The 25,722-nt window shown below is 43.5% G+C and overlaps 1 protein-coding gene and 1 long non-coding RNA gene across 5 annotated transcripts in view; one reads left to right on the top strand and one right to left on the bottom strand.

The window, feature by feature from the left end:
* SNX9 (sorting nexin 9) overlaps positions 1-25,722 on the top strand; it is a 555,224-nt gene that overhangs the window by 518,157 nt on the left and 11,345 nt on the right. The gene's annotated exons all lie outside the window — the stretch shown is intronic.
* LOC141098145 (uncharacterized) overlaps positions 22,026-25,722 on the bottom strand; it is a 93,481-nt gene continuing 89,784 nt past the window's right edge. The window contains exon 3 of the long non-coding RNA XR_012234159.1: positions 22,026-22,665. This is a non-coding gene — a long non-coding RNA (uncharacterized lncRNA). The remainder of the gene's footprint in view (positions 22,666-25,722) is intronic.

Below are 25,722 nucleotides of genomic sequence, written 5' to 3' on the forward strand. Positions count from 1 at the left end.
AGGCAGTGGATTTCATGTGCTGAAGAGAGCGTGATGCCATTTACCATAATAGATAGATCGGGTAGGGAAGATACGTCAGATGGAGGAAAGATAAAGATCATGTTCTTTACATGAGCTGATGCAAACCCTCAAACAAAAACCGTGAAATTCCAGATTGTGAGGTAACAAAACACAAGAAATGCCAATGGGATGAATAATTTCACAAACCACTGTATGTGAACATGATTAAATGCAAAGGACTTGTGCAGAGAACTTCAAGTATCAGTGGTGGCTATAGACAATAGCTGTTTTATTTGACCGAGCTGGGGCTAGCTCAGACATTCATAAGTAGCCAGGGTTTGTACTGTGTAGTTAGTGCCTTGTCAAAGTTAAGGGTTTATGTTTAGAAGTTTGTTTTTGGTGCTGTGTAACCTGTGGAGAGCAATAAAAACTGCATGTGTTTGGACCAAAACTGCATTGCCTATTGGAATGCTACCGAAGGCCTAATGCCTACCAGAGAGGGCGAGTCCCTAATATATTTATCACTTTTACATAATCACTTGTTCTATATAATCCAATATCACTATACTATGCTGTGTTGTTACAGTGACGTTGTAATGTAGTGGAATGACAGGGGTGGCAGCCATGGAGCTTTTCATTAAGTCTCCATCTGCCATGATAACACCTCAACACCCCACTATCATGTTGCGAGGGACCAAGTAGGTACTGGTACACATGGGCAACCGGCAATCGCACTATTTGAATGCTGCTGTCTGTGATTGATATCAGTATTTAAATTGTTAAACAGCAGCTACCGGAGCAAGCTTTCCTCACTGGTGTTTATCTAAGATGCTGTATGTGTTAGCTTCCTGACATGAAATGTATCATTACATCACACATAGAGAACAACAAAATAACACAATATATTACATAGTTATCAAACAATTGACACATCATGAGATACAATGGTCAAATGGATAGACAATTACTAGCACTGTAACACAGGCAGCCACATTACACTGTTGTGTTTCTTGTGATGCAAATAGCGGGATTACATTGACACCCACAGCCATTGAAAGCACAATTGTTAACAATTCCGAAAAGAGGGAAGAATAGGAAGCATTTAAGGAAGCCAGGATGGATGAACACAGAACTTAAGCACATGCTAAAAAGGAAGAAAAAAATGTTTATAAAATGGAAAGAGGGAGGCATATCTAAAGAAGAATATAATGCTGTCTGCAGAACCTGCAGGGCACAAATCAGATTATCTAAAGCTGACAATAAATTGAGGCTTGCAAGAGATGTCAGAAGCAATAATAAAGGATTTTGGGGATATGTCAAAAGTAAAAGAAAAGTCAAAGATGCTGTAGGATTTTTACAGGATGAAAATGATGAAATGGTAACACAGGATGTTGAGAAGGCCGTACATGTTGAGAAGGCCGTACATTTAAATTCCTATTTTGCATCTGTTTTCTCTCAGAAAGGAAATGTAACATCAACTGTTCTTCACTGTCCTATTAAGGGAATAGAAGAATCCAGGATATCTATAAACAGAAAGATAGTGAGGAAACACTTAGCTAACCTAAATTAATTCAAGTCTCCAGGTCCAGATGAATTACACCCCAGAGTACTGAAGGAGATAGCAGAAGAAATTGTTGAACCCCTCTCCATAATCTTTGAAAATTCTTGGAGAACAGGAGAAGTCCCAGAAGACTGGAGAAGAGCAAATGTTATTCCTATCTTCAAAAAGGGGAAGAAGGTGGACCCAGGCAACTATAGGCCGGTGAGTCTGACTTCTATACCAGCAAAAGATCTTTGAACAAATTATTAAACAACATGTATGTCAGTACCTGGATAAGAATGAAGTGATTAAACAGAGTCAGCATGGGTTTGTAACTAATAAGTCATGTCAGACTAACTTAATTTCCTTCTATGACGGAATCACTGATTGGGTGGATCAAGGAAATGCTGTAGATATAGTATATCTTGACTTCAGCAAAGCATTTGACAAAGTATCTCATACAATCCTTATTGAAAAAATGACTAAGTATGGAATGGACAAGGCAACTGTTAGGTGGATTCATAACTGGCTTAGTGATCGGACCCAAAGAGTGGTCGTAAATGGCTGCACATCCAGTTGGAAGAATGTCTCAAGTGGGGTACCACAGGGCTCTGTCCTGGGCCCTGTAGTGTTCAACATCTTTATCAACGATTTAGATGAAGGAATTGAGGGTAAACTGATTAAGTTTGCTGATGACACAAAGCTAGGAGGGATAGCTAATACTAGAGAAGAGAGAGAGGATTCAAAAAGATATAAATAAACTGGAGAAGTGGGCAGCAACTAACAGAATGGTTTTTAACAGGGAATAATGCAAAGTACTACATCTGGGCAATAAAAATGAAAAAAACATATACAGAATGGGAGGAATAGGCCTAAGCAACAGCACATGTGAAAAAGACTTGACTGAATATGAGTCAACAGTGTGATGCAGCAGCAAAAAAGGCAAATGCAATTCTAGGATGTATTAACAGAAGCATACAGTCTAGATCACGTGAAGTCATTATTTCCCTCTACTCCTCTTTGGTCAGACCTCATCTGGAATATTGTGTCCAGTTTTGGGCGCCACATTTTAAAATAGACATTAACAAACTGGAAAAAGTTCAGAAAAGAGCAACCAGAATGGTGACAGGTCTGCAAAACCCTGTCTTATGAGGAAAGGTTGCAGGATTTGGGATTGTTTAGTTTGCAAAAGAGAAGACTGAGAGGAGACTTAATAGCTGTCTACAAATATCTAAAGGGCTGTCACTTTGTAGAAGGATCAACTTTATTCTCATTTGCACAAGGAAAGACTAGAAGCAATGGGATGAAACTGAATGGGAGGAGACAAAGATTAGATATTAGAAAAAACTTTCAGAGTGATCAATGAGTGGAACAAGCTGCCACGAGAAGTGGTGAGTTCTCCTTCAATGGAAGTCTTCAAACAGAAGCTGGACAGACATCTGACTGGGATGATTTAGAAAATCCTGCTTTGAGCAGGGGGTTGGACCAGATGGCCCAGGAGGTCCCTTCCAACTCTATGATTCTGAATTTATCATCAATCAATCACATTTATTATCGCCAAGTACATATTACATATATACAAGGAATTCTTTGTGGCAAAGAGGCAACATAATATATAACAACAGATACAACAAGTAACATCTAACAAGACAGATACAGTATATAGTCTACAAATGAAGATTTAATTGTTGAACAGAGTGGATAGAAGCTGTTCATATGGCGGTTGGTGCTGCATTTGGGGACTCTGAAGTGACGTCCTGAAGGGAGTAGTTGGAATGAGGAGTGTCCCGGGTGAGAGGGATCCAATCAAAAAAAAAAAAAAAAGCAGCTCAAATCTACAGCTCTGGCAAAAATTAAGAGACCTCTGCAATATTTTCAGTTTTTCTTTTTCTCTTTATAGGTATATTTTTGAGTAAACTGTAAATTCCTCTTTTATTCTATAAACTACTGACAACATGTCTTCGAATTTTCAAGCATTAAATTTTGTATTTATTTTCAGATAATGAGAAATGGTCAAGAGAACAAAAAAAATGCAGTGCTTGTAGACCTCAAATAATGCTAAGAAACAAGTTCATAATCATTTAGAAACAACAATACTAATGTTTTAACTCAGGAAGAGTTCAGAAATCAATATTTTGTGGAATAACCATGATTTTTAATCACAGCTTTCATGCGTCTTGGTATGCTTACCACCATTCTTTCACACTGCTTTTGGGTGACCTTATGCCACTCCTGGTACAAAAAATGTAAGTAGTTCTTTGATGGTTTGTGACTATCCATCTTCTTCTTGATTGCATTCCAGAGGTTTTCAATAAGGTTCAGGTCTGGCGATTGGGCTGGCCATGACAGGGATTTGATGTGGTGGTCCTTCATCCACAGATTGATTGACCTAGCTGTGTGGCATGGCGCATTGTCCTGCTGGAATAATCAGTCCTCAGAGTTGGAGAACAGTACCTGAGCAGAAGGAATCAACTTTTTTTCCAGGATAATGTTGTATGCGGCTTGATTCATATGTCCTTCTCAAAGATTAACCTGCCCAATTCCAACCTTGCCTATGCATTCCCAGATCATCACCGATCCTCCACCAAATTTCACAGTGGGTGCAAGACACTGTCTTGTACGCTTCTCCAGGTCTCCGTCCAACCATTAGACAACCAGGTGTTGTGCAAAGCTGAAAATTAGACTAATCAGAGAAGATTACCTTACTCCAGTCCTCTATGGCCCAATTGTCAGAGACACCGCACAACACTTGCTCATAGAGCCAGTGTGCGTGTCCTGAGTACAGAAGCAGTGCTAAGAGTTACCTGGGGAGCAGGGCAGCAGAGGTGACCGGGCGTGCTTCAACTATTAGTGTCAGGGTCCAGTCAGCGCTGGAAAGTAAAGAGGCACGGGACCTGCGGACACTGAAAATGAACAAGCTTGCACAGGACCTATGGTCATGTGACTGCAAGGGGGCGTGGCTTAGCGTCCTGCTTTCAGATATGACAGGACACCATACAACAACTCAGAGTCAGGCAAAACGGAGGTCACAACAGTACGGGCAAACGAGGCATAGGAGGGATAAACAGACAGGAGGTCAGACAAAGCCAAAGGTCATACACAGGATCACAGTACAGTACCAGGGATGAGACAGAGTGGATAATCAGGGCCAAGCAGAGATCAAAACCAAACAGACATATAAGGTACCAGGCAGAATCCAAAGCGATATCCAGAGAACAGACTGAGTCATACACAGAGAATCAAGTAACCAGAACACAGCACAAACACACTCAGGGGTCACCACACAATGCCAAGGGCGAAAGTATAACTGACAGGGATGGGAGCGTCCTGAGGCTATAAGAAGCCTCCCCCAGAACCAGGGAGAGGCCACAATCATAGCCCCAGGTGTGCAGGTAAGCCTGCATCGGGATCACAACCTTTAACCCCAGAAATGCCAGTCATCAGCACTGGTTCCAGACATTAACCCCACGTGTGCGAGTCAAACCCGCACTGAGATCATGACACCAATCCTTATGGTCTTTGGCAAACTTCAGCCTGGCTCACCTTTGCTTCTCATTGATGATTGGCTTTTTTCTGGCTTTACATGACTTGAGCCCTGCCTCTAGGAGCCTGTTATGAACAGTTCTTGCTGTGCACTTCACACCAGCTGCCATTTACCATTCCTTGTAGGTCACTTGATGTCATCCTGCAGTTGCTGAGTGACATTCGCATAAGATGATGGTCATCCCGGTCAGTGGACAGTCATTTTCGCCCTCTGCCAGTCTGTAGCTTTTTTGTCCCCAATGTCTGCTGCTTGACCTTGTTGTAATGGACTGCCATCTTAGAAATTTTGAGGATGGACAATATTATTATTTATTTATATAGCACCATTGATTCCATGGTGATGTACATGAGAAGGGGTTACATACAAATTACAGATATCACTTACAGTAAACAAACTAACAATCACAGACTGATACAGAGGGGAGAGGACTATGCCCTTTCGGGCTTACGGGATGGTGTGGAAGGAGACAGTAGGTTGGTGGGTTGCAGCAGTTCCGGTGTTGGATGAGGTGATATCACCAGTAGTGGTGAGAGAGAAGGAGGTAACAATGTGACGCTCAGTGTATCCCTCTGCTAGTAAAGCCAGAATTGAGCCATTCTTTTCCTCACTCAAGACTTTTCTTTTCAACTCATTTGGCATGGTTAAAAGTTATTTTTTCTTTCGTATTACTTTTGGGATATTATTAACACTTGTTTTGCCATCCTGCTTGTCCTATTGCAAGATGATTGTGAACACAACAGCAGGATTTTTTTATACTTTCCTTCGTTAAATAAGATTTGGTTCAGGTGATCACCTAATCAGAAGCACATTAAGTAGAATGAGGTGTACTCTGGTTGGAATTCAACTGCCACTGGAATGGAATGGCTGTGTAGAGACGTTGATTTTTATAAAACTGTGTAGTTGTCTCTTAATTTTTGCCAGCGCTGTATCTTGTTCAAAAGGCGAGATGGACTGCAGGCACCCGGAGGTGTGAGGTTACTGAGCATGTTGAAGTACTTGGAAAGTCAGGAAGAGAAATGAGAAAAGAAAAAAGCAAACAAACAAGTAGAGGCAGAAGAACTCCGATTATGGTGTTTCATGTATTTCATATATTCAGTATTACTGCATAATTTTCCCCATGTCTCTGCTGCTTCTGTGTGCTACCTAATGAATGGAGGGCAGGTATACATCTTTTCTGTCTGTGTGCCCTGTGTGTAGGATACTTTATAGCAGGTAATATACAACCACTAGCTATGCATCAACTGTAAATTGAAACCAGACAAAAAGGACATAAACCAAAAAAATACTTGTATTTGGGAATAAATTATTATACACAAATTAAATATCCCAATATGACAAGGTAACTAGTGATAAGAAGGTTTATGTTCAAGGAACTGAATGGCAAACCACACGGGAGAGGAAACCTAAAACTAAAAATACCACCAAGACTAGGATTAAAAATACATGGGGAAGAAATGGAGTATAAAGTGTGTGTGTGTATATATAATATATATATATATATATATATATTTTATATGTGTATATATATATATATATATATATATATATATATGTGTTGATGAAGACATATGTTAAGAAGAAATAATAAATGAAGGGTAAAAAAAAAAATTGGGAGGAATACAAAAAAGGGTAAAAGTTAAAAAAAAAATTAAATAATAAAATATGGACAAATATATGTGTGTGTGTGTGTGTATATATATATATATATATATACACACACACAAATAATGAAGTGGCAAGAAGGAGTTAACCCCTTAGCCATTTTGTAGGTTAAAGACCAGGCCTTAATTTTGAAATTGGACCACTGTCACTTTATGTGGTTATAACTCTGGAACGCTTCAACGGATCCCACTGATTCTGAGACTGTTTTTTCGTGACATATTGTACTTCATGTTAGTGGTAAAATTTCTTCGATATGACTTGCGTTTATTTATGAAAAAAATGGAAATATGACGAAAATATTTAAAATGTTGTAATTTTCAAACTTTTAATTTTTATGCCCTTAAATCAGAGATATGTCACAAAAAATAGTTAATTAATAACATTTCCCACATGTCTACTTTACATCAGCACAATTTTGGAACCAAAATTTTTTTTCTTAGGAAGTTATAAATTCTAAAAACTGCACCCCTCAAGGTGTTCAAAACCATATTCAAAAAGTTTATTAACCGTTTAGGTACTTCAAAAGAATTGAAGCAATGTGGAAGGAAAAAATGAACATTTAACTTTTTTTCCCAAAAATTTTTATTTGGACACAATTTTTTTTTTATTTTGTCAAGGGTATCAGGAGAAAATGAACCACAATATTTGTTGTGCAATTTCTCCTGAGTACACCAATACCCCATGTGTGGAGGAAGACCAATATTTCGGTGCACGGCAGTGCTCAGAAGGGAAGGAGCATCATTTGAGATTTTGAATGTCAAATTGGCTGGAATGGAGAGCGGACGCCATGTCGCGTTTGGAGAGCCTCTGATGTGCCTAAACAATGGAAACCCCCCATAAGTGACCCTATTTTGGAAACTAGACCACCCAAGGAACTTACCTAAATGTGTGTTGAGCACTTTGAACCCCCAAGGGCTTCACAGAAGGTTATAACGTAGAGCCGTAAAATTAAAAAAATCATTTTTTCCACAAAAATTATCTTTTCACCCCCAATTTTTATTTTCCCATGGGTAACAGGACCCCAAAAGTTATTGTGCAATTTGTCCTGAGTACGCTGATACCCCATATGTAGGGGTAAATTACTATTTGGGTACATGGCAGAGCTCGGAAGGGAACGAGTGCCATTTGACTTTTTTGGCTGGAATTGAAATTGGACGCCATGTCGCATTTGGAGAGCCCCTGATGTGCCTAAACAGTGGAAACCTCCACAAGTGACCCCATTTTGGAAACTAGACCCCCAAGGAGCTTATCAAGATGTTTGTTGAGCACTTTGAACCCCCAAGGGCTTTACAGAAGTTTATAGCCGTGAAAGTAAAAAAATCTTTTTTTTCCACAAAAATGATCTTTTTGCCCACAAATTTTTATTTTCACAAGGGTAACAGGAGAAATAGGACCCCAACAGTTGTGGTGCAATTTGTCCTGAGTACGCTGATACCCCATATTTGGGGTGGAACCACTGTTTGGGCGCATGGCAGAGCTCAGAAGGGAAGGAGCGGCGTTTTTGAATGCAGAATTTGATGGAATGTTCTACGGGCGTCATGTTGCGTTTGCAGAGCCCCTTATGTGCCAAAACAGTAGAAACCCCCCACAAGTGACCCCATTTTGGAAACTAGACCCCTTATGGAACTTAACTAGATGTGTGGTGAGCACTCTGAACCCCCAAGTGCTTCACAGAAGTTTATAACGCAGAGCAGTGAAAATTAAAAATCATATTTTTTTCCACAAAAATGATCTTCAATGAGCTATAATTTTTCCATATTTCAGCCGACAGAGTCATGTGCGGGCTTGATTTTTGCGGGAAGAGCTGACGTTTTTATTGGTACCATTTTTGGGCACATAACTTTTTTTTTGCTTTCTATTCTGATTTTTCTGTTAATTTTTTGAATGAACAAAAACCAGCAATTTAGGAATGCTCCCCCCCCCCTCTGTTCCGCATGTGGTAAAATTAGTATGGCAGCTTTAGTCTTCGGGTCACTACGATCACAGCGATACCTCATTTATATAGTTTTTTTATGTTTTGGTGTTTTTTACACAATAAAAACTTTTATAGAAAAAATATTTTTGCACCACTTTATTCTGCGAGCTATAACTTTTTTATTTTTTCGCTGATGCTGTATGGCGGCTCATTTTTTGCGTGACAAGATGACGTTTTCAACGGTACCATGTTTATTTATATTCGTCTTTTTCATTGCGTGTTATTGCACTTTTTCCAAGCGGTGTGATGATACTGCTTGGAAAAAGTATAATTTGCTACTTTATTGTGGTTTTTACGGCGTTCACTGAAGGGAATAACTAGGGTGACACTTTTATAGATGGGATTTTTACGGACGTGACGATACCAAACGTGTATTTTTTATTTTTTTTTACATAAAAATGTGTAATTTTTAGGGGATTTTTTAGGGAATTTTTTTATATTTTTTATTTTTTAATTTTTGTACATTTTTTTTTTAAAAATGTTTGTTTTTTTTTTACCTTGTCCCTTTATGGGACTTTCACTTTCGCTTTGACTTTAGGTATAATACATTACAATGCTCCAGCATTGTAATGCATTATACCAATGCTGAGAGCTGCTGACACCATTCTGTGAGCATGATCTCACCAGCTCTCTGTAGGTAAATGACCCAGAGGTTGTCATGACACCTCCGGGTCATCATGGCACAGGTCGGGCCCCGCGATTACATCGCAGGGACGCCGACCTGAGGCAGAGGGAGCCCTCTGCCTGCCCCTCTGAACTCTGTGATTGCGTTAACAGCCAGGCGCGGTGGGGGCTCCGCTCCTAGCTGTCAGTGCAGGAGCTCAGCCACTGCAGCACTGAGCTCCTACACTGATCGGGCAAGGAGAAGCTCAAATTTCAGCTTCTCTTGCTCATCTCTGCTGTGTTTGGTCTGTCAGATTGACCAACCAATCACAGCACTTGGGGTGCAGGGACCAAGTGCAAGGGTCCCTGCCCCCCTTCCTGTGCCCCTCAGCTGTCATAGACAGCTGTCGGCACTGAACTGAAACTGCGTGTTTACACGCAGTGACAGTTCAAAGCCAGGACGTGCACAGTCCGTCATGGTGCTGAAAGTTACCTCCTGCCATGACGGACTGTGCACGTCCATAGACATTAAGGGGTTAAATAAAAATGCCCTTATTAATACAAAAGATTGGCATATCAGTGCAATTGCATAAGGGTGTCCACACACAGAACATGTATATCTACATATAAAATCCTACCAAAGCATTGGCATTAATATAAAATATATATATATCATGAATATAAAAATGAAAAAGATATGTATGTAGCAATCCTGTCCTACAAGAACTACTAACCAGCCATTAAGAGTAAGGGGGACAAAATGAGACTCATATATGACCACTGCATAATAGATACACTAATGAATAACGACCATAAGGTCAATAAAATAGCAGATAGTATGCTATGGGAGTCATAGATAAAAAACAATCACCCCAGAAGATTTGATTGGCCGGATGAAAATGTGTTTGAGGTAAATACCTGAATGGAAAGTAGGCAGACCACCAGTGTGCGGAGCACTCCCCAACGCACGTTTCGGATCAGCGTACTTCGAAGGTTGTCCTTCAGGTAGGAAAGCTCCAGAATCCAAAACTGAACAGGTTAACTCTTGCACCACTCGCAAGGAAAAAAATATGCACTGTAAAACCCCTTAACCACCGTTGATATGCCTTTTAACGCTGCAGTTAAAGGTACTTATTCCTCAGCGCTGCCTTTTAATGGCACTGAGAAATAAGTGTATAGTGCCCCCCAGTGTCGGAAAATCTCCAGTGTCTCGGCTACCAGGGGTAGCTGAGACCTCAGAGAACAAGATGCTGGTCAGTTTTCACCAACCCCAGTGTTAGAATCACCGTTGTTCACAGAATAACGACTGCAAAAAAAAAGTCAGTTTTCCCATTTTTTTCGCTCTACTCTGATATGATCTAGCACATCAGAAGAGCGAGAAATGGGGTATCCCGAGCACCCCCGGTACCTGCGGTGTCCCCCGGTTCTTGGCGTCATCTTCCGGGGAAAAAATGGTGGGCGCAGTGCGCACGCCGAGATCTGCCGGCTGGCACCCGGCAACAATAGATTTCTCCTATTAGTTCACTGTGATAGGGTCAAAATAGGTTCAAAATAAAAAAAAAAATAGTAAATCAAACCCCCCTTTATACCCCCTTAGTTAGGTAAAAATAATAAAACTATAAAAATGTGTTTTTTTTTCCATTAGGGTTATGATTGGGGTTATAGTTTAGGTTATAGCTAGGGTTGGGGTTCGGGTTATAGCTAAGCTTAGGGTTATGGTTGTGGTTATAGCCAGAGTTAGTGTTGGGTTGGGGCTAGGGTTGGGGTTAGTATTGTGGTGTTAGGGATAGGGCTGTATTAGGGTTGGAGTTAGAATTGGGAGGTTTTCATTGATTCCATCCAATTTTGTGTTCAAAAAGTGAAACGTTTCTCCCAACCTTCTGAGCTCTGCCATGCACCCAAAAAGTGGCTTTCCCCCATATACGGGGTATTTGCATACTCAGGAGGAATTAAACAACCATTTTCTACTGATACCCTTGTGAAAATAAAAGTTTGGTTCCAAACCCTTCGGTACCCCATGTCTCACGTGGGGTAGCACAGGATTCTGTCCTGGGCCCTGCATTGTTCAACATCTTTATTAATGATTTAGATGAAGGAATTGAGGTTAAACTGATTAAATTTGCTGATGACACAAAGCTAGGAGGGATAGCTAATACTAGAGAAGAGAGAGAGAGGATTTAAAAGAGATATAAATAAACTGGAGCAGTGAGCAGCAACTAAATGGTTTTTAACAGGGAAAAATTAACATTACTACATCTGCGCAATAAAAATGAGAAAAGCATATACAGAATGGGAGCAATAGGGCTAAGCAGCAGCACATGTGAAAGACTTGGGTATACTATTAGATCATAAACTGAACATGAGTCAACAGTGTGATACAGCAGCAAAAAAGGCAAATTCTGGGATGTATTAACAGAAGCATACAGTCTAGATCTTGTGAAGTCATTATCCCCCTCTACTCCTCTTTGGTCAGACCTCATCTGGAATATTGTGTCCAATTTTGTGCACCACATTTTAAAAAAGATATCAACAAACTGGAGCAAGTTCAGAGAAGAGCGACCAGAATGGTGACCGGTCTGTAAACCATGTCGTATGAGGAACGGTTACAGGATTTGGGAATGTTTAGCTTGCAAAAAAAGAAGACTGAGAGGAGACTTAAGAGCTGTGTACAAATATCTCAAGAGCTGTCACTTTGTAGAAGGATTATCTTTGTTCTCATTTGCACAAAGAAAGACTAGAAGCAATGGGATGAAACTCCACTCAATTGGAGGAGACACAGATTAGATATTAGAAAAAAAACTTTTTGACAGTTAGGGTGATCAATGAGTGGAACAGGCTGCCATGAGAGGTGGTGAGTTATCCTTCCATGGAAGTCTTCTTCAAACAGAGGCTGGACAGACTTCTCTCTGGGATGATTTAGTGAATCCTGCTTTGAGCAGGGGATTGGACCAGATGACCCAGGAGGTCCCTTCCAACTCTACCATTGTATGATTACAAAGTAAATTATTTGTGAAAAAAAGTAAAATGTTCATTTCTCCTTCGCCTCATTGGGGGACACAAGACTGTGGGGTGTATGATACTGCCGCCAGGAGGCTGACACTAAGTGAATGAAAAAAAGGTTAGCTCCTCCTCCGCAGTATACACCCTCGCCCTGGTTGCCGGCAAGACCAGTTCATGCTTCGTGTCCTAGGAGGCACACACGTCTGGTCTTTTTTCCAGACTCTTCCATTTTTTTTCTTTTTGCAATGAAGATGAGACCGGGGCGACGGCCCCTATTGAAAGGGTCCAATCTCCCCAAACCAACAACGGGCGAGCGCGTGGAGTGTCACCTCCACGTATCCTCTCCCGCAACGTGGGACAAGATGCCGGTCTCAGCCCTAACCACCCTTACGTATTGAAACCCTAGGCTGTACAGAGGCCTAGGATTAGTCCGTGCAGCCCCCACTGCATCACCAATGCTAAACTGCGGTGATGGAAGGTGGCGGACGGTTCCTCTCCTCATCCCTCGGAGGGAAAGATGGAGTTAGGGTGCCTGCACCGTCTTTTTCGCAGCCCCTCCCCTCTAACCTGAGCTAGTCAGCCGAAGCACTCCATCCAGGAGGCACGGAAGGAGGGTGGGCTGGGAGGGCTCCTGTAGAGCGTTCTCTGTGGCAGTCCGGCCCATACTAAGGCCTGATGACCCATGCACTGGCCACAGCTTCCGACACAAGACACTGTCTGCACCGCCACCTGTATCGTCCTTACTCCCCTGGCTGGGCCTATGCGGCGCACTCCCCGGATCCCTGATCGGGCGCCGAAAATTTAGACCCTGGTGTTAGGCCTCAGGCGGAAGTCCCACCCCCATGGACGCATCTACTTCCGGCGGGCCCGCCTCCGGGTCCTCAGGCCGACGCCAGAAATTTGGCCCCGGCTTCGGCTGCTGCTAGGCTGCGGCCGGATGTTCCGCCCCCAGCATCGACTTCCGGCTGACCCGCCCACTCGTGGGGTGCGATTTTTTTTTTTTTTTTTTTTTTTTTTTTTTTTAATTAGAAACGGCAACTGCTTTTTAATGCTGCAGTTCTGGACGCTTAGGGGCACTGGACTGGTAAGTGCTGCGCCCCCCCTCCACACACCGTGGGTTCTCCCGCTTGCAACCCCAATCTTTTTTTTCGGTGATAGCTACTCGGACTGCTGCAGGTTCAGCAGGTTTAAAGGAACCAAGTTAGGGGAAGAGTCACCGCCCTTCGGTCCAATTTCCCGCAATGCAGAGTCATCAGCTATGTGATGCCTGCGATTCTGAACGCGCCCAGGAGCCCTCCCCTGCGACAACGCCCAGTGTACAGAGTCCCCCGCAATGGGCTTTGTCTCGGTCGCAGTCTATGGCATCAATAACGAGAGCTATCGAGTCCCTTTGGGCCCCAGATAGGGGCAGGGATAGCGGTTTGCACAGGCAAACAGTTTTGAGGGGTCCTCCACCTCACAGGAGCCTCCGGCCTGCAGGGGCCGCTCTCACGCTAGGCAGACACGGGGGGGAAAGCAAACCCATACAGCGTCATCCAGCTCGTCTGGTGCCTCAGGCATCCATGAGCTCCACCTCCCGCTCTCCTTCACCAGTGGGTGATGGCAAACAAAGTTCGGATTATGACTACCATGGCCCCTTATTTTGAATGATCCTGACTACCGGGAAACAATCAACAGGCTCATTAAGACCTTCAACCAGACCCTGGGCATTGACGATGAATCCACCTTGATCTGTGGTCACAAGGTTTCATTCAAACGAGCCATACAGCCTCGTAGGGTATTTTGCTCTCAACCAGAATTCGAGGACAGTGTGCAACGACACAGGGGACTGCCAGACAAATGCTTTTCAGGGCAGAAGGCACTGGATGCAAGATAGCTGTTTGCTTCTAAGCTCCGTAAGAAGTGGGCAGAGTCCCCAGCGGTAGATCCACCCGTGTCACGTTTGGTTTCTAAGGCGCTGTTATCACTACATAACGGTTCTTCTATTAACAAAACCCATGGACCGTCTCATAGAGAGCCTGGCTCGCTCGGTTTGTTGAGACCTCAGGATCACCCCTCGCTCCCTCGTTTGTGGCAACTTGGGTGGTTAAACCCATGATTCCGGGTCAGAATCATTGAATAGAGCCCTGTGGGGCATGGACCTGCCATTAGAAGTGGCTAAGGTGTCGAATCAGATCACTCTTGCAGGAGACTATCTGACTAATGCATCTTTGGATGCTGCTAACTGTGTAGCTTTAGCTGCTGCAAATGCAGTTTCCATCAGTAGAGTTCTGTGGTTGAGGACATGGCGGGCAGACTCCTTCTTTACCCTATCAGAGCGGCCGTTTATTCAGTGATAAGCTAGATCAGCTTATTTGCGACACCTCAAGGAGGGAAAGGTGCCACTGACCTTCCTTGACTGAGCGTGACTGCTCGTGTCAGGTGGAGGCAGCTCAGCAGCTCACAGCTGGCCCGTGACCAGAATGGGAGTCCAACCTGAAATTGTAGGCCACCGGCCATGCTTTAAACAACTTTCTCCCTCAGCAGGGGGTGAAGCAGCCATTCCGTCACCAGCGTAAGGCACGGTTTTGGGCCATGGTGGCCAACCCCGCCGGTGCGGGTCGGCCCAGTCAGGACAGACATCGTCAGGTCATACAGGACCAACCCATTGGGAAAGATACGGCCTCACAAAATTGAGGGGATCTAGGTCCCACAGATTTTCAGCCAAATTACTGGAGGCATTCTCCGGTCATCACCAGCAGTGTAGCTGGTCGTCTTCGCTGGTTTTGCCACATCTGGCTCACTATTGTACACAATGCGTGGGTAAGAGAGCTGATGTCTTCGGGGGTACAAGATCGAATCTATCAGCCACCCCCAGGACTATTTTTTTTTTTTCTGTTTCCTCCTCCTAGATCGAAAACCTGTGCATGCGCTCTGTTCAAGGCCGTCAAAACTCTCTGGCGCAGCAGAGTTATCCCCGTATCGTAAAACGAGAGACTTCAGGGTTTCTATTCCAACCTGTCTGTTATCCCCAAGAAGAACGGGTCTGTAAGGCCCATTCTGGACCTGAAGCTGCTGAACAATTTTGTCAAAGTCGAGCATTTCCGGAGGGAGTCTCTTCACTTGGTCATCTCTGCCATGGAAAAGGGGGAATATTTGGCCTCTGTCGACATCCAAGACTCTACATTCTCATCCCCAGCTTTCCATCACATCAAGGGTTCCTAAGGCTGCCATCAGCGACCTACATTACCGGTTCACAGCCTTACCCTTTGGCCTAGCCATCGCCCCCAGAGTGTTCTCAGTGGGTCATGGCGAAGGTCATGTCCATTCTACATTCCCGGGGCTTAGTCGTCTGGTCATATCTGGATGACCTCCTGGTCGGTCAGGGGCCCGTCTTTCCGGGCTCGTGAGGAAAACGTCAACATCACGCTGAATACTCTTCGTCGATTAGGGTGGCTGGTGAATTTTTAAAAAGTCATCCCCTGTTCCAGCTCAGGAGATTGCCTTTCTGGGGATGGTCTTCGATACCTCCTGGGGGTTGGTGATTCTCCCTCAGGACATGGCCCTAGCCCTCGGGGTCCGGGCACTTTGCCGGCCGGCCGCACGTACCATCTGGTTTGGCATGAAGGCCTTAGGGAGAATGGTGGGCAATGGAGGAAATTCCGTTTGCCCAACTTCATCATCATCCCTTGCAGCACGCCCTCTTTGCGGCTTGGGACAAGAACCCATTCTCTCTCGAACGCCAGTGCCGGCTGTCTGTGCAGATCAAGCAATCACTCAGATGGCGGACAAGGAGTTCTTCCCTTCTACAGGGGATATCTTTTCTCCCGGACCATTAGCTGATGGTCACGACCGACGCTAGTCCCCTCGGTTGGGGATGGGAGTTTTTCGTCATCACACAGCCCAGGGACATTGGTCACCTCGGGAATCACGCCTCCTGATCAGCCTTCTAGAGATACGGGCGATCCGACTGGCTCTACAGGCATACATAAACCATCAGGGGGGCACCCGCTGCAAGACGGCCATGCTCGAGGTAAAGCATATAATTTGCTGGGCTGAAAGAAACCTCACTGTGATCGTGGTAGTTCACATTCTGGGCATAGAGAACTGGGTGGCAGACTCCCTCAGCCGGCAGGGTCTTGCGTCCGGGGAATGGTCATTCCACCCCGAGGTTTTCCATCAGTTTTGCCAATGCTGGGGAACTCCAGATGTGAACCTGATGGCTTCCAGGTTGAATGCCAAGGTGCCCACGTTTGTCACTCGGTGCTGGGATCCACAGGCAATCTCCGTGGACGCGTTGGTCCTGCCATGGAACCAGTTTCGCCTCTCGTATCGGTTTCCTCTGCTATCACTGCTTCCAAAGATCTTCAGGAAAGTCTAGGCAGAGGGGGTCCCAGTAATTCTGATTGCCCCAGATTGGCCTTGTCGAGCATGGTACGCGGATCTAGTGCGGCCACTGCCAGAGCGCCCAGGCCTACTTCCCAGGGCCCGATCTACCACCAGAACTCAGAGGCCCTGTGTTGGCAGCTCGGGTGTTGAATCTTGGATCCTGACCCAGGTTGGGTTCGGCCGGGATTTGGTTGCCACAATGGTTAGCACCCGGAAGCCCGCCTCTGCACATATTTGCCTCCACACCTGGGAGGTTTTCTTCACATGGTGTAGGGACCGCGGTATTTTTCACTGAGATTCTCCTTCCTCGACATTTTTAACTTTTTTCCAGTCTGGCCTAGACTGAGGTTTAGCTCCTAGTTCCCTCAGGAGACAGATGTCGGCCTTATCTGTGCTGTTCCAGCACGCACAGGATTGCTACCAATTTGCAGGTAAAGACCTTCATCCAGGGAGTCTCCCACTTGGTACCTCCCTATAGGGCCCCCTGGACGCCTGGGACCTTAACCTGGTCCTGAGCCTTCTGCAGGTAGCTCCTTTTGAACCGCTACAGCTTGTATCTTATTGTGCAGAGGTAGGGAGCCTCATGCCTTTGGCCTGTTTAGACCAGCGTTGAACTTTTCTACATCCCCTGGAGCAAATTCCAGGGGTGCTAGCTGTGTTTTGATGGCCACCAGCCTTTTAATTTCTTCTTCCTCTGTGAGCATGCGCATGCAGTGTTAACTACTGAACACTGAGGTCTGTGCAAGGAAAGATTATGTCCTCTCAACAGTGCCAGCGCACTTTCTCCTGAGCTTGCCGATACCCCATATGTGGGGTAAAACCACTGTTTGGGCACACAGCAGGGCTCGGAAGGGAAGGAACGCTATTTCACTTTTTGAATGTAAAAATTTGCTAGCATAATTAGCTGACGCCATGTCATGTTTGGAGCGCCCCTGAGGTGACTAATCAGTGAAGACCCCCTACAAGTGATCCCATTTTTTGAAATTAGACCCCTTAGGGAAGTTTTCCAGATGTGTATTGAGCACCTTGAACCCACAAGTACTTCACAGAAGTTTATAAAGTTAAGTTGTGAAAATAAAATCATATTTTTCCCAGATAAATCTCTTTTAGCTCCAAATTTTGCATTTTCATAAGGGTAGCAGGAGAAATTGCTCCATACAACTTCTCCTGAGTATGCCGATACCCAATATGTGGAGAAAAACAACTTTTTAGGTGCATGGCAGGGCTTGGAAGTGAAGGAGCGCCATTTGACTTTTTGAATGCAAAATTTGCTGGAAAAATTAGCGGACACCATGTTGCATTTGGTGAGCACCTGATGTGCCTAAACAGTGGAAACCTCCCACAAGTGACACCATATCGGAAACTTGACCCCTTTGGGAACTTATCTAGATATGTATTGAGCAGTTTGAACCCCAAGGTGCTTCACAGAAGTTTATACCGTTAAGCTGTGAAAATAAAAAAAATCAAATTTTTCCCACAAAAATCTTTTTTTAGCTCCATATTTTGCTCCTGAGGTGCCAACACAGCAGAATACCCCTTAAGTGACCCCATTTTACAAACTAAGCCTCTCGGTGGGATTGATCTAAGGGCTGCAGTGATTATATTAACACCACAGGTCTATCACAGACTTTTATTTTATACCATTGGGCAGTGAAGAAAAAATAATTTACATTTTTACCACCAAGATTGTGTGTAAACCCCAAGTTTTACATTTTCATACTGGGAAATGGAACCAAAATTTGTTACACAATTTCTGCAGAATGTAGAAATACAGTATCCTATATGTGGATGTACAGTACTGCTTAGACATACGAAGAGACTTGTGAGGGACGGAGCGCTATTTGCCTCCTGGGAGCGCCTATTTTCCAAGAATAGTTTGCAAATTCCATATTACCAGTCCCTAAGTGCTAGAAAAGACAGAATCCCCCCTCAAGTGACACCTTTTTTAAATTATAACCCTTTGGGAATTTATCCTCAGAAGAAGTGACGATTTTCATTCTATGGGTGTTTTCCAGAAACAAGCAGCAATGGATGTTGCTTAGTGAAAATTGCAAACTGCCATTGTAGTGACCAGTGCGCTGTAATGACCAGTATAGTATGCCAAGCTCATGCTTCTGGAGACATGCACCTGTAAATTAGGCAGGCTATCATCACAGAAATGCCAAATGTGGGCGTTAAATGTGGTTTTGGCACACTGGGGCTCAGAAGGGAGGGAGGTCATTTGGATTTGGGAGCAGAGAATTTGCTGAATTTCTTTTGGGGGGGTGAGGAGCCAATTCACTTTTCCAGAGCCTTTATGCTACCAGTAACGTGGAAGGCCCACTGTATTTCCGTTAACAGATGACGGACCTGAGTGAGGGCTTGCTTTTTTTTGTGGATTGAGTTGAAGCTTTTATTGGGAACATGTTACATAACATTTATGATCACATTTATATGGCACTCTACACTGAGCACTTAAATCGGGGTTTCCATCTAAATGCCTGAGTAGCGTGACAGATGAAACCCCTGATGGATTCATTCACTATAATGAGGCAGCAGAGTTACTGTGTACTCCGTCTGGCATCTGTTCAGCATTGTCCTTTTTAGGCTAGTTTCACATTTGCACCGTTTTGTGCAGCGTTTTGTGCGCACTTGAAATGCACTGAAAAAACGCATGTAAATGCAGCGATTTTTTTTTTTTTTATGCATCAGCATGCGCATGACGACAAAAAGACGCAGCGTTTGTGTGTGTTTTTGCATGCGTTTGCATTTTTTATGCGCATCTGTTGTCTAGGTATCACATTTCACAGGATGAAAATCCTTGCAAAATTCTTGAAACAGACTCCACCAATGGGACATCAGTGGGCGTGTCTCATGGGAATCATTTATATATACCCTGTTTGCAGGTCAATTCTTCAGATATGCTTACTTTTTCCTTTGTCAACATGGATCTGCGCTGGCAGAGTTTCCACTTCAACATGGATCTGGACATCGCGCTGGCTCAGGCTTTTGCATTTGCTTGCCAGCAACAAAGGGAGAGAGAGAGAGACAGCGAAGAATGCAGTGGCAGCGTTTGTGGATACAACAATCGGATGATTGTTGAACTCTGGGAGAGCCGTGGAGCGTACCACACCCTCTACAGCGAGCTCTAGGCAAACCCAGAGAAATTTAGTGACTATACCCGGATGTCCCAAGAAAGCTTCAGGGATTTGCTTGCTCGTGTCCAAGAATCCATCCGGAGACAGGACACACAGCGGTCACATTAAGGTACGTAATATTTAAAAACCAATGCCTGCATAATTTTCTTTGTTCTGCCATGTAGTAAACAAAAGCCTGCAGAATTATTGTTCTGCCATGTAGTAACCAAAAGCCTGCAGAATTTATGCCATGTAGAAATTTTTTTTTTTTTTTTTAAAAACCATATACATAACCATATACATAAATATTAATTTATGTTCTTTATCGGTTTCACAGATTCCTGGCTACTGGAGAGATCCTCTCTTCACTCCACTTCCAGTACCGAATTGGAATATCCACCTTGTCGGGAATTGTTGCGGACGCCTGCCGGGCTTTGTGGGACATTCTCTGTCCAGAATTTATGCCCCTGCCCACTGCGGAAAAGTGGATTGAAATTGCTGCAAAATCCTGGACAGTCTGCAATTTCCCCAACTGTTTGGGAGCAGTGGATGGGAAACACATCCGGATAATCAAACCCAAAAGAAGTGGATCAGAGTACTACAACTACAAAAAGTACTTTTCTACAGTACTCATGGCCATTGCGGATGCAAGACTGTATGTTTGTTGCAGTAGACATTGGGGCATTTGGCCGTGGGAATGACTCCCAGGCTTTTAAGAACTCCGACGTGGGCCGAAGGTTATATGGCAACCATTTCAATTTCTTCCCAACACCGGAGGTCCGCCACAGCCATTTGTAATGGTTGGGGATGAGGCCTTTCAAATGTGCCAAAACCTGCTTAAACCCTACTCCAGCCGAGACTTGGACCACACAGAAAAAAATAATTACAGACTGACCAGGGCCAGAAGAACTGTAGAGTGTGCCTTTGGTATTCTTGTCTCCAGATGGCGCATTCTCGCCACAGCCATTAATCTGAAACTGGAAACCGTAGATGAGGTGATGAAGGCGTGTGTGGTTCTTCATAATTTTGTGATGGCTAAAGAGCACCCGAACGTTGAACTAGATAAACCAGCTACAAACCCATTGCCTGAATTCAATCAGCACCCTCTCAGGTCATCCGTTGAAGTTGGCCAAATGATGGAACAATTTGTGGCCTACTTTATCTCAGATGTAGGACGGGTGGAATGGCAAGATCAGCTGGTATAAAGATTTTTTTCTTGTGTGTATGTTAATAAAAAACCTGTTTTGATACATGTACCGAGTGCACTCTGTTTTTATACACTCCAATACAATAATCAACTGCCCAGGTGTACCAGTGAATTCATGATGCTGTGTTTTGTGCATCATGAATTTACTAGTACTCCTGACCAGGTGACTATACATACACTCAAGTTGTATGACCTTTATCATCTCTCCAGTTTGTGTTCAATTTACAGCGACGGTGGAGATAATACAACTAATATTTGTGTCACCTGGCCTGATGTTACAAATAGTGATTTAGGGATGCACTAGCATCCTTCTCTCTTTGACACCTGACCATGTGACTATAAATATTATTTGTAGGATCAACACTGTGGCTTGAGTATGAACGCAGACTGGAGAGATAATAAAGTTTATACAAATTCTACAGTCCCCAGGCCTGGTGTCATGCTGAAGTGAGGACACCCAAAATAACGTATCCTGACTTCAGAATGTTATCACACATGGGTGAATACACATATGAGTTAAACTGCAGCATCGCTCCAGTCTGCGTGAAATAGATAATGCAGACTGAAATGATGCTGCAGGTTAACTCGTGTATTCACCTGCCCAGGTGTGATAAATAGTTATGATACGATGCCAGGGTATTGTACATATGACGTGTATTTTCACCATCATCTCTTCAGTTTATTCACCTCACACTGAATAGAGGATGTGGTTAATTAGAAGGGATATCTAGAATCACCTGGCCTTGTGTCACAAAAATGAAATGAAGATGGTAAAAACACTATCGTCAATTAACTATTTATGATACCTGCCAAGGTAACAATAGATATGCCTTGCAATTAACACCACCCTCTATTCAGTCTGTGAAATATTAGCAGACTGAAGACACTAATGGTGTTGAAAATACAAGTCATATATTTGTGTTTTTGACTACACATATCTCCAGGAATGACACAAGAAACGTGTCATTCCTGGAGTTATGGGGTGGCAAAAACGCAAAGTGTACAGCGCAGTGTGTGTACGGCGCAGTGCGTGTAGGCAGCAAAAAACACAATAGCCAAACAGTATTATGGTAAACCATAAATTTACATTTATTTGAAAATAAACAAAAAAAAGGGGTTATTGGGAAATACGTTTGGGGAAGAGGGGGTCACTTTGGGGGTGTGGAGAGATGAGGAACGGCTGGAAGGCGAGGAAGGGGTTCTAGGGGATGGGGCGACGAAAGTAGTGGGGAAAGGGAGCTCAGGGATGGAACTGGAGGCAGGTTGAGACACAGGAGGAGAGGGGGGGACAGACAAAGTTTTGGCTTTTTTTTTTCTTTGTCCTGGAGTCTCCTGCCTGGACCTCTTGTCACTGTGTGACCGCTTTGACCTTGGTGAGCGGCTGAACCGGGTGGAACTTGGTTGGCTGTCAACAAAAAAAGGGAATGGGGGTCACCCCTCTGCTGCTGATGCGCGGTGGTGGTGCTCCTAGGAGAAGTGGTGGCGGTGCTCCTATGAGGAGGAGCGCTGGCGGTGCTCCTAGAAGAAGTGGTGGCAGTGCTCCTAGGAGAAGGAGCGCTGGCGGTGCTCGAAGAATGAGGCGTGGTGGCGGTGCTCCTAGAAGGAGAAGTGATGGCGGTGCTCCTAGAAGGAGAAGTGATGGCGGTGCTCCTAGAAGGATGAGCATAAACAATAAAAGTGTGCGCATGGAATACTCATAAGGGGAAAGAAATATATTTGTTCCAATGATCTTTAAAAGAGTATTGCTTCCAAAAGTATCGTTGCAACCAAATCTGGTATATAGAATCTCAAATGTCATTAAAAAAATCCAGTAAATCACATTGTATAAATTACCGTATATAAATTTATTTGCATTTTGAGCTATGTGTTTATTGGTATGCTGTAATGTCTATTGTCTGTAGAAGTCCTCTCTATAATGTAAAGTGCTGCGGAATATGTTGGCACTATAAAAATAAAATTATTATTATTGTTATAAGTATTTGATCAACCAACCATTAAGAGTTCTGGCTCTTACAGACCAGTTAGACGCTCCTAATTAACTCGTTACCTGCATTAATGACAGCTATCTTGCATAGTCAGCTTTATAAAAGACTCCTGTCCACAGACTCAATCAGTCAGACTCTAACCTTTACAACATGGGCATGACCAAAGTGGTTTATAAGGATGTCAGGGACAAGATCATAGACCCGCAAAAAGCTGGAATGGGCTGCAAAACCATAAGTAAGACACTGGGTGAGAAGGAGACAACTGTTGGTGCAATAGTAAGAAAATGGAAGAAATACAAAATGACTGTCAATCGACATCGATCTGGGGCACCATGCAAAATCTCACCTTGTGGGGTATCCTTAATCATGAGGAAGGTGAGAGATCATCCTAAATGGGTGAAACTTGTTAATGATCTCAAGGCAGCTGGAACCACAGTCACCAAGAAAACCATTGCTAATACATCACGCTGTAAAAGGTTTAAAAACCTGCGGTGCCCGCAAGGTCCCCCTGCTCTAGAAGGCACATGTGCAGGCCCATCTGATGTTTACCAATGAACACCTGGATGATTCTGTGAGTGATTGGGAGAAGGTGCTGTGGTCAGATGATACAAAAATTGTGCTCTTTGGCGCTTTAACTCGCTGTGTTTGGAGGAAGGGAAATGCTGCCTATGTCCCAAAGAACACTGTCAAGCATGGAGGTGGAAACATTATGTTTTGGAAGTGTTTCACTGCTAAGGGCACAGGACTACTTCACCTCATCAGTGGGAGAATGGATGGAGCCATGTAGTGTAAAATCCTCTGTGACAACCTCCTTCTCTCCGCCGGGACATTAAAAATGGATCGTGGCTGGGTGTTCAAGCAAGACAATGACCAAAAACATACAGCCAAGGCAAAAAAAGGAGTGGCTCAAAAAGAAGCACATTAAGGTCATGGAGTGGCCTAGCCAGACCTTAATCCCATAGAAAACTTGTGGAGGGAGTTGAAGCTCCAAGTTGCCAAGTGACAGCCTCAAAATCTTAATGATTTGGAGATGATCTGCAAAGAGGAGTGGACAGAATTCCTCCTGACATGTGCGTAAACCTCATCATCAACTAAGAAAAACGTCTGACTGCTTTGCTTGCCAACAAGCGTTTTGCCACCAAGTATTACGGTAAGTCTTGTTTGCCAGAGAGATCAAATACTTATTTCTCACTGCAAAATGCAAATAAATTTATATAATTTATACAATGTGATTTTCTGGATTTTGTTTTTGATATTCTATCTCTCAATGTTAAAATTAACCTACCCTCCCTTAAAATTATAGACTGTTCATGTCTTTGTCAGTGGACAAACTTACAAAATCAGCAATGGATCAAATACTTAATTCCCCCAATGTATATCAGGTTTTTATGTTTGGTCATTGTCACACACTAAAAGACGCTTTTTATTGCAAAAAATAGTTTTTGCATTACAATATTTTGACAGTTATAATTTTTCCATATTTCATCCGACAGAGTCTTGTGAGGTCTTGTTTTAAGCAGAAAGAGCTGATGTTTTTATTGGAACCATTTTTTGGGCACATTACATTTTTTGATCGCTTTCTATTCCAATTTTTGAGAGACAAAATGAACAAAAACCAGCAATTCAGGAATTGCTTTGTTTTTTTGTTTGTTTTTCATACTGTTCTGCGTGTGATAAAATTTGTAAGTCAGCTTTATTTTTCGGGTCAGTACAATTACAGTGATGCCAAATTTTATATTTTTTTATGTTTTAGCGCTTTTACACAATAAAAACTTTTTTTTAGAAAAAACAGTTGTTTGCATTACTTTATTCTGAGAGCTATAACTTTTTTTATTTTTCTGCTGATGGAGCTTTAAGACTTCTTGTTTTTGCTGGACAAGATGATGTTTTTAGCGGTACCTTTTTTATTTACATTCATCTTTTTGATTGCGTTTTATTGCACTTTTTATTCAGCGGTATGATGATAAAGCATTGTTTTGTTTTTACGGTGTTCATTGAAGGGGTTAACTAGTGAGACATTTTTACAGAGTGGGTCGTTCGGATGCGGCAATACGAAATATGCGTACTTTTATTGTTTATTTTTTTATTTACATAAATGCATTTATTGAAAAAATATATTTTTTTTTTTGTTCAGAATTTGGGGATTTTTTTTTTTACTTTTTTATGTTGTCCCAGGATGGGACATAACTATATAACATCTGATTGCTTATCTGATACTCTGCAATGCTTCTGCACTGCAGCGCATCGGAACAGCGTGTGACAGGCAGGGAAGGAGGCATCTCAGGTCCTGCCCTCTGCAGGCACTGCGACTCCACCTTCAATGAAGGACTCCGCAGCCATCTTGTGGTCGGGTGCTCCATTCCATGCTCGATGCTCCTCTGTCGCTGTCACTACTGTCAGTGGCATCAGAGGGGTTAAATGCCTGCGATCAGTGCTAGCACCAATCGTGAATGTTGCTGCAGGGTGTAAGCTCTCACACAGAGCTGACACCCGATCGCCGTGGCGCTCAGCTTGAGGCCACAGGATCGCAGTGCCGTACATATACTGCTGTTTGCGGGAACGCAGTATATGTATGGCGCATGTCGGGAAGAGGTTAAATATCCAACTGGTTCTTGGCAGGAAAAAGGCTCCCCTGCAGTAGTGTATACGCCAAAGAATCCAGGGAAGTTGTTGAAAAAAGTGAGGTTTACTTCCCAAAACACATGCACTCATCAATATCGGA

This window comes from Dendrobates tinctorius, unplaced genomic scaffold (assembly GCF_039654945.1).
Source record: "Dendrobates tinctorius isolate UK_male_01 unplaced genomic scaffold, ASM3965494v1 ptg000087l, whole genome shotgun sequence".
NCBI lineage: Eukaryota > Metazoa > Chordata > Amphibia > Anura > Dendrobatidae > Dendrobates > Dendrobates tinctorius.